The 15904-nt window shown below is 37.6% G+C and overlaps 1 long non-coding RNA gene across 1 annotated transcript in view; it reads left to right on the top strand.

Moving 5' to 3' along the window:
- Positions 1-376: 376 nt before the first annotated feature.
- Positions 377-15904, top strand: part of LOC144032265 (uncharacterized) — a 38460-nt gene continuing 22932 nt past the window's right edge. Inside the window, exons 1-2 of the long non-coding RNA XR_013287739.1 lie at positions 377-476; positions 6799-6916. This is a non-coding gene — a long non-coding RNA (uncharacterized LOC144032265). The remainder of the gene's footprint in view (positions 477-6798; positions 6917-15904) is intronic.

Genomic DNA, 15904 nt, shown 5'->3' with positions numbered 1-15904 from the left:
AAAAAAAAAAAAAGTACTTCTAAGAGTAGTTTTACCCCACAATACTTTTTATTTTTAATTCAGTAGATGTGTGAAGAAGGATCGCTACTCTTTTAGCTATATTTGGCTACACTAAAGTCGTTACTTTTTCTCCTTTTTTCATTCATTTTTTTTTTACCAGAGAGCCAACAGCTGTTCTGTCACATGACTGCGTTTCACCAATCAGACGTAGCAACAATAATCACATGACGACTCATTTCCTTAACATTCTACCAATCAGACGTAACAATACAGTCACATGACCAAAGGCGGCGGAAACGCTGGTCGCATTTGGAACATGACGTCAGCGGAAGAGGACGAAACCGAACACCCATGGCGTCATATAATTAGCATGTTTATTTAAGATTTGTTAATAATGCGGTGTCTTATGTGTCTGCCGAAACAAACGGACATTTTGGCATATAGAAATTCCACATCGAACCTGAGTTAACGTCGCGGTAAGTTTGACCTAAATTCCCTTTTTGCTGTATTTAGGCAGGTATTTATTTGTCTTGTTAAGTGTTGAAAAGGACCTTTTCACATAGACTCTTCTGCAAACACTTTCATTGTTGCCATAAACGAAACATCACGATACATGTTGGCATGAATTGTGGTTAAGTGTCACAAATTATTAACGGTAAAAATTGTTTAACACAGATTTAATACATTAATCATCAGAAATCCTACTCAAATATAATGAACTTAATTTAACTTTGCAAATTGAACTGAATGCGTGATATTAATGGCTTACTCGCCTGTAAACTCATAGCCTGATATTTTTTGTGTCACCAAAGGGTTCACCCCCAACAAAATGAATGTTTTTCACTGTCTGATTACATTGTTTTAAAAAAATTAATCAGACAATGTTCAAACAGTTACTAAGTACTTGAGTATTCTCTTTAGTGAATACTTTTTTACTTGAGTAAATTTTTAATGACTACTATTTACTTTTTACTTGAGTAATATTATTTTGAAGTAACGCTACTCTTACTTGAGTACAATTTTTGACTACTCTACCCCCCTATATACAGTACAATGGACATCTGTATCTGTTTTCAAATGTAGGGAAGATGTCTACAAAATAAATACTCAAGAAAAAGTAGAGTATAAACGTATATATCCATCCTTGCTTACCATCACTGCCGTACATATGTACATAAAATGCTGTATGCACACTGCAGCATGCTTGCATGATAGCATGCTGTAATATTGTACCAGCGTCAACAATGGCTCTAATAACACAGTTCGATAGTACACTGCGGGTGTACCCACTCAGTGCGTTTAGTGTTTGTTTGATGTGTTGTCTGCCTTGTAAAGTGTGAAGCCACTCACCTTGTTCTCTGTCATAAAGAGGGTGTTTGCAGAAAGCTCCTCAGACTTACTGCAAAGTGTGCTGAAAAGCACGACACTCAGACAGACCGGCTAGCTGCTGATCTCAGCGGCATGTTAGTAAATCATAGTGGGGAAAAGAAATAATCATCCCGCTTTGTTTGTATAACTGCTAAACCAACCCAGTCCCAGCAAGTGAGCCATGATTGTTTACCACTCCAGCTGTGACACCCTCCACTACCCAAATGGGCAAGAGCGAGCCGTATTTGCTCAAAGGAACCCGCCTTGTGTTTTCATACTTATTGCTGAGGTGTTTGGTGTTAATAATACCACTTAATGCTGAAGGAATACCAAATATATCTTGCAGCTCGGCACAGTTGGCCAACTTAAGAGGCTGTGTTGAAGTAAGCAAGACTGCCCCCCGGCGGAGAGGCAACGCCACAGCTCATGTGGAAAGAAATGTAAACACTCCTGTGTGAGGATTTTCTGATTGGCAGATTTTTATTAATTTATTTTTAATTATTTCTTAACATACATTTTAGAGATGCATTTCAACTTGACAAATAGCCTTTTGCAAAAAAAGTTGTATTTATTATTTTTATTAAAAAAAATATTTATTTATTTATTTATTTATGATTATTTAGTTGTTTTATTTTTCAAAAATGAGAATTTCTTTAGTTAGGGTTTTTATTTATTTATTTATTTTATTTTATTTTATTTCAGCATTCTTGTGTGCAAAACAGTTTTAGTCCAATTAGATACAGCTATGACCTGACTAAATGAAGCTCCTCTCACCAGTTCAACATTGTTATCAAGATGCCACAAGTCATAAAAAAAAAATCAAAAAATCCTGAGATTAAAAATGGTTACGGCACACAGTCAATAGGGATGTAACGGTAGCGGCAATGTTGTGATATTGCAATATTAAGACTGCCACAATATATTGTTGTCGTTATGTCACGATATTAAAAGCATCACATCTGTTAAAAAATGTCAGGTTGATATCCATTTGTGCAGTTCTAGCACCCTCTGGTGGCTAGTTTTTTTTAGTGCAATTTAATTTTCACAAGGCATGTTTTGGCCCTTGTATGTTTAAAATCCAAACTAATAGTCAGATGAAGGGGAACGTAATATGATTGTGAACCGAGTCAATATGCGGAGGAAATCAATGTGTGCTTGCATTAGCAAGTAAGTGCTTCAATATATATATATATATATATATATATATATATATATATATATATATATATATATATATATATATATATATATATATATATATATATATATATATATATATCTCATACATATCATTGCTGTATTGTATAAAAGCACAGTATTGTGTGTGTTTTTTTTAATTTTTTTATTTTTAGTATGAGCTCATTTTTTTATTTTTTTATTTTATTTATTTTTGTATTGCCAAACTCCCCACAATGTTGTGATAATTATCGTAGCTTGGCCTTCATATTGTGATAATATCGTATCTTGATGTTTGGATATTGTTACATCCCTAACAGCTAATAGGTGAGTTTTTAGCAAATCATGGATGATAGGTTATCTAAAAAAAAAAAGTTGTAAATCAGCAAATCTATGTATGCTGAATCATGAGTGTATGGGGGCTCAGTGTACTCCTAATAATCTTGTGCATAGTTCAAAGTCAACCAATCTAACATTTGAGTATGAGGTGCGATTATACCCAGGGATGATCATCTGTCAATTACATGCTTGAGTAAATAAAAAGTAAAATTGAGTTGAGCCAGGTGTTTGAAAGGTACTTCCTTCATTATCTTGACATCAGCAAAAAACATGTTTTCATATTGTGTTTCATGTTTTAAATGTATTCATTCTATTTATACAAATATCAAAACTTCAATGATCCTGTCACGTACCACCAGAGGGGGCCTATGTGACCGTTTGAGGACATAAAAATCACATTTTGTATGAGCTCCAGTTCCACCTTATTCGGATTTATTTCATTCAACAAAAAACATAAACAACAAGCTGCTATCACCTCGTCCCCGCCCTCCTATCATATTATGGTTGTTCCGACAGGTGGTGTTACCTGACTGTGGCTGGGAAGCAGGCAGATATGAAGGGGACGTGCAGGGGCAATAAAGCCATAACCGGCTTCATGTATGGTGGGGACGTTATACACAAGCACCACCTGCTCTTCGCGAGGGCTCTTTATCACCAGCTGGCCAGTGTTTTATATCTCTTCTTTTACAGTGGCTGCGATTAGATTGAAAAAGGTCAGGTGGAAAATGGAGAAGCTCGTGTCGTCATCAGGATGTCCTGCTCCTTTCCCAACGCTTCGGTGATGTCAGACACAAGACAGTTAATAAGATGCGTTCCAAGCGTTTTGCTCATATTATTCTGTGGCGCCACCTTGTGGTTTTTGGGGTGCATGGCAGAGGATTGTGACATTGCCTGGTTCACGCATGTTAATGTTGTGTTGTTAGCTGCTTGGCAGCAACCCTGACCAAATATCATCAATTTGAAGAGACGTCAATTCTTGGTAATATCACTTTTGTGATCTTGTTCCATGGTACAGTTGTGATCAAACGTTTACATACACTTGTAAAGAACATAAGATCATAGCTCTCCTGAGTGTCCACTTATTTCTATAATGCTGATTTTTCTCTGATTTGACACTGCTTAAGCTCATTTGACTGTTGTGTTTGTGGACATTTGTATCAATGAGCCATATTTCAATATTTGATGAAATGGTATGAAGCTCATTTCATTGACAAACTTTCCAAGTCACCAAAATTGCTAATTCATGCTGCGGTATGTATATTTTTTTTTACCCAACAGATTCGCTCACTTTTTCTGTTAACCAATAATAAAGTCATAAAAGAACCAAACTATCAGAGAAAAAATAGAGTTGTAGAAATAACTGGTAACTCGAGAGAGCCATGACATGCTCTCGACAAGTGTATGCAAATTGTATATTTAATGCCTTGTAAATTCTTTGGTATGCTTCTCCTGATACATTTGAAGAAAGAGATGCTGTGGTAGCTCTCTGCGGATTGTAATTTAAAGTGTGATTATGAAAAGGTAAGGAAAAGAATATCCTGAACTTGATTTGGGATTCAGTCACTTTAAATGGTGGCAGGTGTGTGTTGACTCCCATTTTGCATGCACTTCAATTCCATTGGTTAATTCGTAATACAGCCACATGCCCATTCATAACAGGGTGTGCAAAATTGTGCAATCACGTTATACCAGGTGTTAATTGAGTTGGACAGGTTACAGGTTACTATGGAAGCCCATTTCAGCCAGTGGGGGGGGGTGGGGTGGTCCGTTTTTTTCAAGACTTGGCAAACAGGGGTGTGTACACTTTTTTTTTTTTTTTTTTTGAATAGCCATTATGCATGCATAAATGCGTGATTAACGACCAGTTGAAGGTTTATTCGGCTCTCACAAAAACCCATATTCAGTCTCCAGTCTACTTGGCTGCAATTCTAAAGAAATACAGCAGTGTTCCCCAATTCTGGTCCTCGATGGCCACAGTGCTACAAGGTTTTCCATTTTTCCGCCTACCAACACACCTGAGTCATATCATGAACTCATCAGCGTGCCTGATAATGATCCTTATTTTTAGTATCAGATGCGTTGGTAGACGGAAAAATGGAAAACCGGCAGAAGAGGAATTGGGGAATCCTGCAATACAGTCTACAAACGGATGGATTTTAAGAATGGGGTTTTAGTGCCATCAAGTGGTGAGGCTACAGACTGCAACCAGTAGGAGGACTGCAACCGCCCATTGTGTGTGCCCACCTACTGAGAACAGGAAGGAAAATCCCGGGTGGCTTTTCCAGAATTTCATTTCATGGAGGCCGTCCGTCCGTCTGTCTGTCTGTCTGTCTCTCTCTCTCTGTCTCTCTGTCTCTCTGTCTCTGTCTCTCTCTCTCTCTCTCTCTCTCTCTCTCTCTCTCTCTCTCTCTCTCTCTCTCTCTCTCTCTCTCTCTCTCTCTCTCTCTCGCGCTCTCTCTCGCGCTCTCTCTCGCGCTCTCTCTCGCGCTCTCTCTCTCTCTCTCTCTCTCTCTCTCTCTCTCTCTCTCTCTCTAATATGATTGTAGAGTTCAATTTGACATCAACTAAAAACAACGTATGTTGACTAAAGGACATTCATCAATGTGGTATATGATGATGTTTAGTATGATTTTTACATCATTAAACTATGGCGATGAGATCATATTGTAAAAAGTTCTCCCTTTTGTCACCCTTCCCAATGAACATAAGTATGGATAATCACTCAAGCTAAACTAATTAAAGACAAGCTGGTTTGTATAATACACTAAATCCAAACGCCGCATGATCCAAATGCAAAATAAAAAATTGTGACTAAACACTTCCTGTCTGAGTGCCCAGAGGATTCTTACCCTGGATTCTAATTTAAAATATGTAGGGAGAGTGTAAGCATGTTCAAAGTCACATCTTTGAATTATAATCAGCGGGAAGCAATTAAAAAAAAAAAAAAAAAAAAACTCCCTGCTCCCCTTTTCCACAGCCATGTTCTGCTAATGGCTTTGGATCATGGTTAAGCCTTCCTGCAAATGGCTCTTAATCCAGTAGGCCTGCATTTGGTTACCTGAGGGAAATACTATCCACGCTCTCTGCTACCCCAGCGCAAGCCGACAGATTAGTCCAATATATATTAATCCCCCCCATTTATCTTTGTCAACTAAGGGCCAGAAATAATTTGTGAGAGAACAAATAAGAGTCAGTAGGCAGGTGCTTGCCACCTCATGAGAGTCACCACTTGGACTGCGTTACGATGAGCTGATATTACGCTGTTCATTTTGCACAGCATCAACATTTCATAGGATGAGTCTTGATTTTTCTTTGAAGCAAACACTAGATACTCTTTCAGTGAATCTAACATGCAAAATCTATCTATCTAGCTATCTATCTATCTATCTATCTAGCTATCCAGCTAGGTATCCTTCTAGCTATCCAGCTAGCTAGCTAGCTAGTTAGCTGCTAGCTATCTATGAAAGCAAACAACTGCATGTTGTACATGTACGTGTAATGGTAAACATGCCACATTGCTAGCAAGAGTTATTTCTTATGGAGTGTCAATTTTCATGGCTGGCACATATTGGCGTGGTGTGAGGCATAAGTCAAATCAGGTGTTTTCAGATGAATCTGCAACCGCCTCGGTCCGAGGTTGTTGTGTGTGGTCTGACGTGATACGTGTGACTTTTATGTGGACATGGCTGATGTAATTACTTTAGAAAGTCAAACTCACTGAATCGAAATTTATTTTCAGTGATGATAAACTGGGACGTACTGATGCAGTAAAACAACTAAACGTCTCAATGAAAACTTTTTTTTTTTTTTTTTTGGCTGTTGTTGCTTGCTTTATTTATAATGTATGATCTCATAAATCTCGAGCGAAAAACTCATGTCTGAGTGTCAGTCTGACTCTTGGCCATCTCTTGGCAGGCCCACCTCAGGGACGAGAAAAGCTGCACAGTGCTGTCGAGTGATGGAGGTTACAGCGAGGAGGCCAGTCGTCTCGATATCTTCTACATGTTTGAGGCCAATCCAAAAACACAATGAGGTAAATGTACCTAAAACTCCAGCTTGTAAGTTCAGAAAAAAAAAAGCAGCACGTTGGAATCAGCCTTTCAGTTGAAAGGGAAGACTTACTGAGTGATCCATTTTCCCCTCGCACGGATCCAACTTCACTTGTTGTATCCGTGTCGTCAAGCTGGGATTGCGATTTCCTTTCCTTTTTTGACCCGCGCGCGTCATAAGGCGAAGTCGCAGAAGAACAAACGTGAATGGTGGAAAGTTGAAGGACTGTGGAGCCTGCCTGAGGGTCCAGTCCTAAATCTGAGAGTTGTGGGACCGACTGACGTACTGTACTCTCTTCATTGCCAGCCTGTGAGGAAGGATTGGAAAAGTCATCAAGAGGATTTAGAACAAACCCGGAGAACATATGTGCTCGCAGATACAGTTCTCCAAACGTGAAGTGATTAATATCGAATACACGGAATTTAATTGGGAATTTCATCATGACAACAAACTGTTTAAGAGGCCTGAAGAATGGGCTCGCATTTTTCTGCATCAGTCTGCCTTCGCAAATTCACCCACGAAATTTTGTAGCGAGTCGGAAGAAGTGACTTTGCGGTTATCTTTATGTACGCAGACTCAACAGATCAAACACTGCGCAGGGAAGTGGCGCTAACTGCCATTTTGTCAGGAAACACACATCCGCTACGCATTATGTCACGTCGCCAGTTGGCGCGAGAAAAACAGAAGAATTAGCAGCCAGAACTGCGCAATTGGATCGTTTGTCATGCGGACTCCATGCCAGGAAAATACGGAGCAGCTTGAATATGACGGCAGTAAATGTCGTGGTTCAAACGAGCTCAGCTGCCTCGACTTTGACCCGTTCAATGAATCGCTGCAATTATCTGAGAAGTTGGCAATACATGAAATCATTTACATTGCTGATTTGTAGACGAGGATTAGTGAGTAGACTTCAATCACCGGACACAACATTAGGTACATCACCCATGCAATCTTTTGAGATTATAGAGCTCTGTTTTGATTGACACTGTCAGAGAATATTATTATAATTCCAATTTTAGTATTGTGCAGATTGAGCTTCCTTATTCAAGGTCACGTAATTATAAAACTTATAGTATATTCATAAATTTATCATTAGTGTCGTGCTAAAATGTTGACGGTACAATATAATCACTAGGTCACTTTATTCTTTTATGCACTATGAACCTCGTCATTCTAACGTTTCAATTCTAGGGATGAGCGAGTACCAATACCAGCCTTATTTCAAGGTATCGGTCCTCGTGACAATGAACGATACCGGTATCTGCCGCCCTCTTGTGGCCGTTTTAGGATAAATTAGAAGAATTCAAACTTAAGACTTAGACTTAGACTTTATTGATCCCTTTGGGATGGCTCCTTCTGGGAAATTTACATGTCCAGCAGCAATGAGAACAGATAATAAAATAAAAAATAATTCAATCAATCAATAAATAAGGTTATTACACCAGAGATTGAATTAATAATAATAATAATAAAATGAAAAATAAGAATTCAATCAATCAATAAATACGGTTATTACACCAGAGATTGAATTAATAATAATAATAAAAATTAAATCAATCAATAAATAAGGTTATTACACCAGAGATTGAATTAATAATAATAATAACATGAAAAATAAGAATTCAATCAATAAATAAGGTTATTACACCGGAGATTGAACTGGTTTCAGTCGGGGGAAAAAAAAAAGAAGCAGTGTCGAGCATCCCTAATTCTTTTTCTTGTATAATATTTCAACTCGTCCTCTATTATTATAACACCTCACACGATGATCCACTGCAGCTGAACAACATTCTTAAACTACAAACACAATAACAGGCATGATTTGAAATGAATACAATGAGCATCAATCAAAAAGTTAACACATTTTGAGTCAACTTTTAAATTGTATCCTAATGAAATGCACATTTCATTGGATTAAATGCGCAATATTTGAAGAATTACCAGAGGTAGCCGCTTCAATGAAGAAAAATCAAGTTCATCCAATCATTTTATACTGCTTGACTCATCAGAATCTAGAGAGTCGTGGGTGACAATGAAGGCTGGAGTATGTGGAAAATCCCCCACATGTGAGGACTCCACCCATCCAGCTGCCTAAAAATAATAAATAATAATAATTAGTATGTATATTTTTCAAAACACAATCAGAGCCGATATGACCATGTAAAGATATTGCCTCATGTTGCCAGCCGCCTCCCACCAGCTGGGGCCCTCCCGCTGCCTTTGAGGTTCACGTCCCCGACCAAGTGGTCTTTAGGTCAAAGAACTGGTCCCTCGGGAGCAAAGATCCTCACCTCTTTCATTTCAAAACATCAGCTTGTGGCGGGCTCATGTCGACTTCTGCAGACATTTCCTCAAGATGATGACCAGCAGGAACACCTGGATATGAATACTTCTTTAAGAATAATTAGGGGTGTCAAAATTAGTGTGTTAATTTTGAGTTCATTTAAAGTTCTTTTAATGCCATTATTATTATTATTATTAATTTTTTTTACTGAGGAAGCCTGTACTGGAGGAATTCCAGTTTCAACGCAGCAGACATGTCGATGTCAAGATTTAATAATAATAAATTTAATAATAATGCTTTTATTTGTGGAGGCGAGTTGCATTTTACATTTTTAAACGTGTAAAATTTCAAAAAGTTACTTCATGTTAAAGATGAGATAGCTCTTAATATGAAAAGTAAATGCACTGAGCTGTCACCAATGTCTTACACGTGCAATTATGCCACCTAGTGGCATAAAAATGACCACACCACAAATCAATCAGTACAGTACATCTTTTTAATTTTAACTCAGTTTTATGAATTATTGTGAAATTATAATATCAATAGCTAAAAGATGCATCCATATTTCTATTAGTTTAACATTTTTTTCCACTTATATGTTAACTAGAGTATGAACATTTTTTGTTGTACATTTTATTGTATATTTAGAACAGATGTGTGATTAACTGTGAGTTAATTATTGAAGTCATGCGATTAATTCAGATTAAAAAAAATAAGCGCCTTAATTAATTAATTATTATTAATGATTACAACTGTCAAAACAATTGAATTCTTTCATCAGATTAATCACATCTTGAATTTTGATGACTCACAATTAATCACTTAATTAAAAAGGCTTTTTATCAACATTTTTTTTTTTTTTGAAGATCAACTGTTATGTGTTAATTCTTTCGACATTTTATGTCATTAGGACGTCCTCCTCTTTTTCTAATCAGTTAATTACTTGCATAATTTAAAATGACAAAAAAAAAAATGACCCCGATAGTATAAACATTTATTAAATACTTTAATGCATGTAGTTATGTTTGTTGCTCGAACACAATCTGTGCTACCTTTATTTTATTTTATTGATTTATTTTTATTTTTTGAGCGAGATCAGAATTGTTCATTGCTCTCTCTCTTTTTTTTTTTTTTTTTGTGTGTGTGTGTGAATACGTGTAAATTTATACTCATTAATTCACCTAAAACCTAATAAAAATCCCATTACCCTTAACCTTAACCTCTGTGCTACCTTTAACGTTGCATAAACATCCACTGTCAGCTAAAGGATCATCTGATGTCAAAATGAATAATGTGATTAATCTGTGTTAATACATGATTGTGATATTTTTTTTTCGGGATTAATCAATTAGTTAGCGCTTTAACTTTTACAGCACTAACAATAATATACATTTATTTCTTAACTTGCTGCAGTACTTTCAAATGACATTTTTAAAGACGAGCTTAAGGGGGAGTAACACAACTTGATGTGTTCTATACGCTTACATGTTTTTTTTTTGTTGTTTTTTTTTTCCCTCTTCACACACATGAACACACGCGTTCACCCCGAATCGCTCTTATTTTTGGAGACGCAGGGAAGATCCTCTGCCAAAGGCCGCTTTATACTGCCGGGCCTCCAATCCAAACGGCCCGACAACGTTTAAGAAACCTCCAGGGCCCACGAAGACTTAAAAAGCAACAGAGGAAAAAGTGCAATAGACGAGCGACCACACATATTGACTGAGCTCATCCCACCAAGCTGCAGTAAATCACTTTGAAAGCGAAAGACGTGCTATCATCTAGGACCAATAAAGCCGCCATTTGTATGAACAGCCTCTTCGCATATAACTGTCACTAACCATCACGCCGGGCGACATTTCATAGCGCGCCTCTCGCTGAGATCGCGCTTTTGTGAAACCAGTGCAAGTTCTTGGCATGGAAAACATTCAAGAAATTAAAATAGGTCCATTTGAACACGGTGTATCTCAAAGATGGCGGACTACATTTGACTGTTGTCAGGGAGGTTTAAAAAATTTAAAATATACATAGAAGTACATCTAAGCATCAGATATAAGCATTAAGTGGGAGCAATATTGAATTTAAATCCAGCCTAAATGTAAAAGAACACAAGTTATATTCACTATTTTATTCGTAACTGAACATTTGGTTCAGTCTAAAGGTTCACAATTTGTGCAGACAAGTAGCATGTTCCAGATTGGAGTCCCAAAGGACAGTTGGGTCTATTACCTGCACAAATTCTCATTCATCCGGGTCATTGTAGTCTCTGGACATTGAATCCACAACAACCGGAGTGCACTGCTTGTTTTATAAAAATGTTTCGCCTCTCATCTGAACAGGCTTCATCAGCTCATGCACCAAGATTCAAATTACCGTATTTTCCGCACTATAAGGCGCACCTCATTATCTCATTCACTCGCCGCCATTTTCACATTTCGCAATCCCGTTTGCTCCCGGCTGTTTTACTGGATTTTGACTGATTTTGCAAGGCCCACAGAATATTGTGTTCTATTGCTATAAAAGCATAGAACCTAAAGAAAGATTAAAGTCTCTTCTTTCATCAGGAAAAAAAAGTATGTTTCTATCTGTTTCCGTTTTGCAGCAATTAGCTTTAGAAGAGAGTTAAGTTTAATCAGTTTTCAGAAATCTATTTAAAAGGGTTTTTTTTTTCTACATGGCCCTGGTTGATCTCCTTTGCTCTGCTTCCACCTGCTGGCCGTTTGTGTAATAACTACCATTTCTGCAACCGTTCTTTGCAGTTGAGAGGCTGCATCAAAGCCTTCTGTATGCTCTAGCATAAAAAACAAAACAAAACGTGTAAATACGTCTTTGGGACACTTAGAACATTTAAAAAAAACGTATTTATACGTTATTGGGAGTAAATGAGTTATAAGGCGCACCTTCAATTAATTACATATTTTAAAACTTTTTTCCATATATAAGGCGCTACAGTAGAGGCTGGGGTTACGTTATGCATCCATTAGATGGCGCTGCGCTAAAGGGAATGTCAACAAAACAGTCAGATAGGTCAGTCATACTTTATTAATAGATTACAAACCAGCTTTCTGACAACTCCATTCACTCCCAAAATTAATAAACAGCTGTTTTATTATTTTCTCTGAGCTAAAGTATTGGTATTAGCCAGCGATCCAAGATGGCGGGATCTTCTGCGCATGCGCGTCACCGATCGCGCAGGGTCACCGATAGCGTCTTGACAGCGAGACTTGTTGCGGCTCAATATTGATCCCTATATAAGGCGCATGTTCAGCTTTTGAAAAAATTGAAGCTAGTGCAGTCATGTATCGTGTTGAAAACTGCTGAGAGCAGAGGCGGCATTTCCAAGATAAACTTGTTTGGTCTTGCATGAACTGAACACATAATATTGACATGACACCGAAATACATGAATAAATAATATAATAATATATAATAAATGTCTGTCGAAATCGTGTTCAAAATTTGCTCTTGGATACAAGTAATTACTGAGCTCAGAAAATGAATTTTCCATTTCATAAATAACCACAACACAGTACAAGTTGTCAAAACGATTGATGCTTGGTCACAAATGAATAAAGCCACAACTAATTGGCGGCAGAAGATTTGCGCAATACAGTAGTCTGGATGTAATCACGCTTCCGTCAAGTAAAACATCCAAATGTGGTTTTCCTGCAAGACTTGTTTTGTTCACATGGGATATTATTCCCCCAAGAAAAGTTTGATAACTGCCTAACAAGTCAAATAAACAAACAGAGAGGACGTGATTTATGCGTACAGGACACAAGAGGTTTGTTTGTTGTTTTCTTCTGTTTTGGTTTGGGCTTTATAATTACAATGCTGCTCCTGCCAATTGTTTCATTAAGTGTAATTTGTCGTGCAGTACTGTTGTAGTCTGTTTGATGTCGTGTATTAAAGTGCACAAAAGCCACCTCGCTGACCTCAACTCCAGCCGGGTACTCGTCTTTTTCCTGAGAGACTCGGATAAGTTCAAAAACTTCTGCCGTGTTGGTCAGGTTGAGCTAGCAGGCCATTTTTTTTTTTTTTTTTTTTTTTGACCACAGTTTACTCGAAGAGCAAAGGGAAGCTGGCGACATGGAACATGCAACGGTATTTACTTCATCACTGGATTGATGTGGGTGGTCCCCCCCCCCGGCCCCTCCTTCTCATTGGAACACAATGGCTGCACCAGACGTTACACTCTCACATGCTGTCCTGCCTCATTGGGAAAAGCCATAAAACACGGTCGTCCCGGGCTCCAAGGCATGATATATTTGGAGCGTTTTCTTCCCTCACAGGTTACCCCACATTTGCTACTTGTCGCCACAAGAACGAAAGGAATTTTTATCAATATATTTACATGAACAGAAATATGATTTTAGACGTCGTCTTAGCTTTATCAAAACAGCGAATGGTACTTGAAGAAAAACATCCTTGAAGGTGATTTCTTGAGTTAAAAAAAAAAAAAAACAGCATTCAGATCCATTTAAGAAGCTTCATGGGTGTTATTATTCTTCACCGTACAAAATATTAAAGTTATTGTTGACGCTTGCATTAGAACACGAGATCATCTAGTGCGTAATGTGCGTATGACCTTGTCACATGACCTGAGGCAGTGGAAATGAAGCAGAGCCATAATTTTGCTGAATTTGACTTTTGACCAAAGAGGAAATCTGCTCCAGTATGGCTTAAATTATTTCACTTCAAATTTTCCATGGCTCATTAGAGAAGGGAAGCTGCCCTGTAAACCAAGGACAAATAATTCAAGCATTTTTTTTTTTACATGTTAAACATTCATACATAGCACACAAATACCTCCCAAGCTGAACAACGCAAAAATTCAACATTTTTTTACTGTAAAATTAAGGTATATTTCTTCAAAATGATGAACTTACAAATTAAAAAAATAATAATAATTTTGACAGAATAATGTCATTAATTTAACAGCAATTAGTCCTTTGTGAATTTACGGTATTTTTAATTAATTTTGGCTTTTTTTTTTTTTTTTTTTTCATTTGATGTGTTTTTGACATATTCTCACTGTAAGAATTACAGTTAGGTATAATTTCTCAATTTACGGTAATTTAATGTATTTATTTCGGTAATATACCATTTTGTATTTTACAGCTCTTGAGTTTTGCGTTTTAACACATTTTTACTGTAAAAATTAAGGTATATTTCTTCAAAATGATTAACAGTTTTATACTGTAAATTCAAACTTAAAAAAAAAATAGTAATTTTGACAGAATAATGTCGTTAATTTAACGGTAATTACTCTTTTGTGAATTTACGGTATTTTTAATTAATTTTGGCTTTTTTTCCCATTTGAACAGAAATAATGTGTTTTTGACATATTCTCACTATAAGAATTAGTTAGGTATAATTTCTCAATTTACGGTAATTTAATGTGTTTATTTCGGTAATATACCATTTTGTATTTTACAGCTCTTGACTGTTGCATTTTAACAGTTTTTTTACCGTAAAATCTACACTTTTATTTATTTATTTATTTATTTATTTTTTTACAGTGTAGCCAGGAAGTGGAGAATCCAACCGCTAACTAATACTGGCTAACTTACTAGCTCATAGCATGGAGCCATATTAGCCACTGTAATTGTTTGTAAAGTTGTTTTTCCATCAAAAATATGAGCGAAAATTTTACATGAAAAAGTTTTTAGATCAGAAATGTTCAACGTTATCTGCTGAAAAAAAAAAAAAATAGACGAATATTTTTTTTTTTCTTTAAAAACAAAAAACTAAAATAATGACTAAAATGCGAGATTTTAGGGCGGCACGCTGGAAGAATGGTTAGCACGTCCGCCTCCCAGTTCTGAGGACTCCGGTTCGAGTCCAGGCTCCGGCCTTCCTGGGTGGAGTTTGCCCTGGGTGGAGTTTGCATGTTCTCCCCGTGCCCGCGCGGGTCTTCTCAGGGTACTCCGGTCTCCTCCCACATTCCAAAGACATGCATGGCAGGTTAATTGGTCGCTCCGAATTGTCCCGAGGTGTGCTTGTGCGCGTGGATGGTTGTTTGTCTCTGTGTGCCCTGCGATTGGCTGGCGACCAGTTCAGGGTGTCCCCCGCCTAATGCCCAGAGCCAGCTGAGATAGGCTCCAGCACCCGCCGCCACCCTTGTGAGGAATAAGCTGTCAAGAAAGTGGATGCTAGATTTATTGTCGTCATCCACTGTATTCCACATTGTCACTCCATAAATAAACAAATTTATCTTAAAACTACTTATTATTCCCCAAATAACCTCACCTCTCAGGACGAACAAGACTGATTAATTATAGCAAAGGGTGAAAATGTCACATCGGTGACACGCTTGACTTTGGAGGTTCCACCGTGTTAATCCTAAAACAAGGCCGTGCGCATGTAACACGCGGTAGATTGTCGGACTTCCTTCATCAAAGCGACGTTTCATGGGCACGCACGCAAGCAAGCAGAGTAAAAGAGTGCACAGACACGGACCGTCATAACCGCACATGTGGCGAATGTAGATGTAAGTGGAAGACTTCTTGAGGCATATGGATGCCATTTGTAGGCCTGCGCCGAGAACGTATAGGTCAGTCTTACCCCTTTGGTATCTCTCTATCCATCTGTTTTCACATCACTTGCAAATTATAGCGTCCTCCAGACTCAAATGAACATAAATCAGGACGGCGAAAGTGCAGAAGTTTTCCCATCTGTCATAAAACAA

This window comes from Festucalex cinctus, chromosome 12, assembly GCF_051991245.1.
Source record: "Festucalex cinctus isolate MCC-2025b chromosome 12, RoL_Fcin_1.0, whole genome shotgun sequence".
In the NCBI taxonomy this organism is placed as follows: Eukaryota; Metazoa; Chordata; class Actinopteri; order Syngnathiformes; family Syngnathidae; genus Festucalex; species Festucalex cinctus.
Note: the sequence above shows the minus strand (reverse complement) of the source record. Positions and strands in the feature narration are given on the sequence as shown.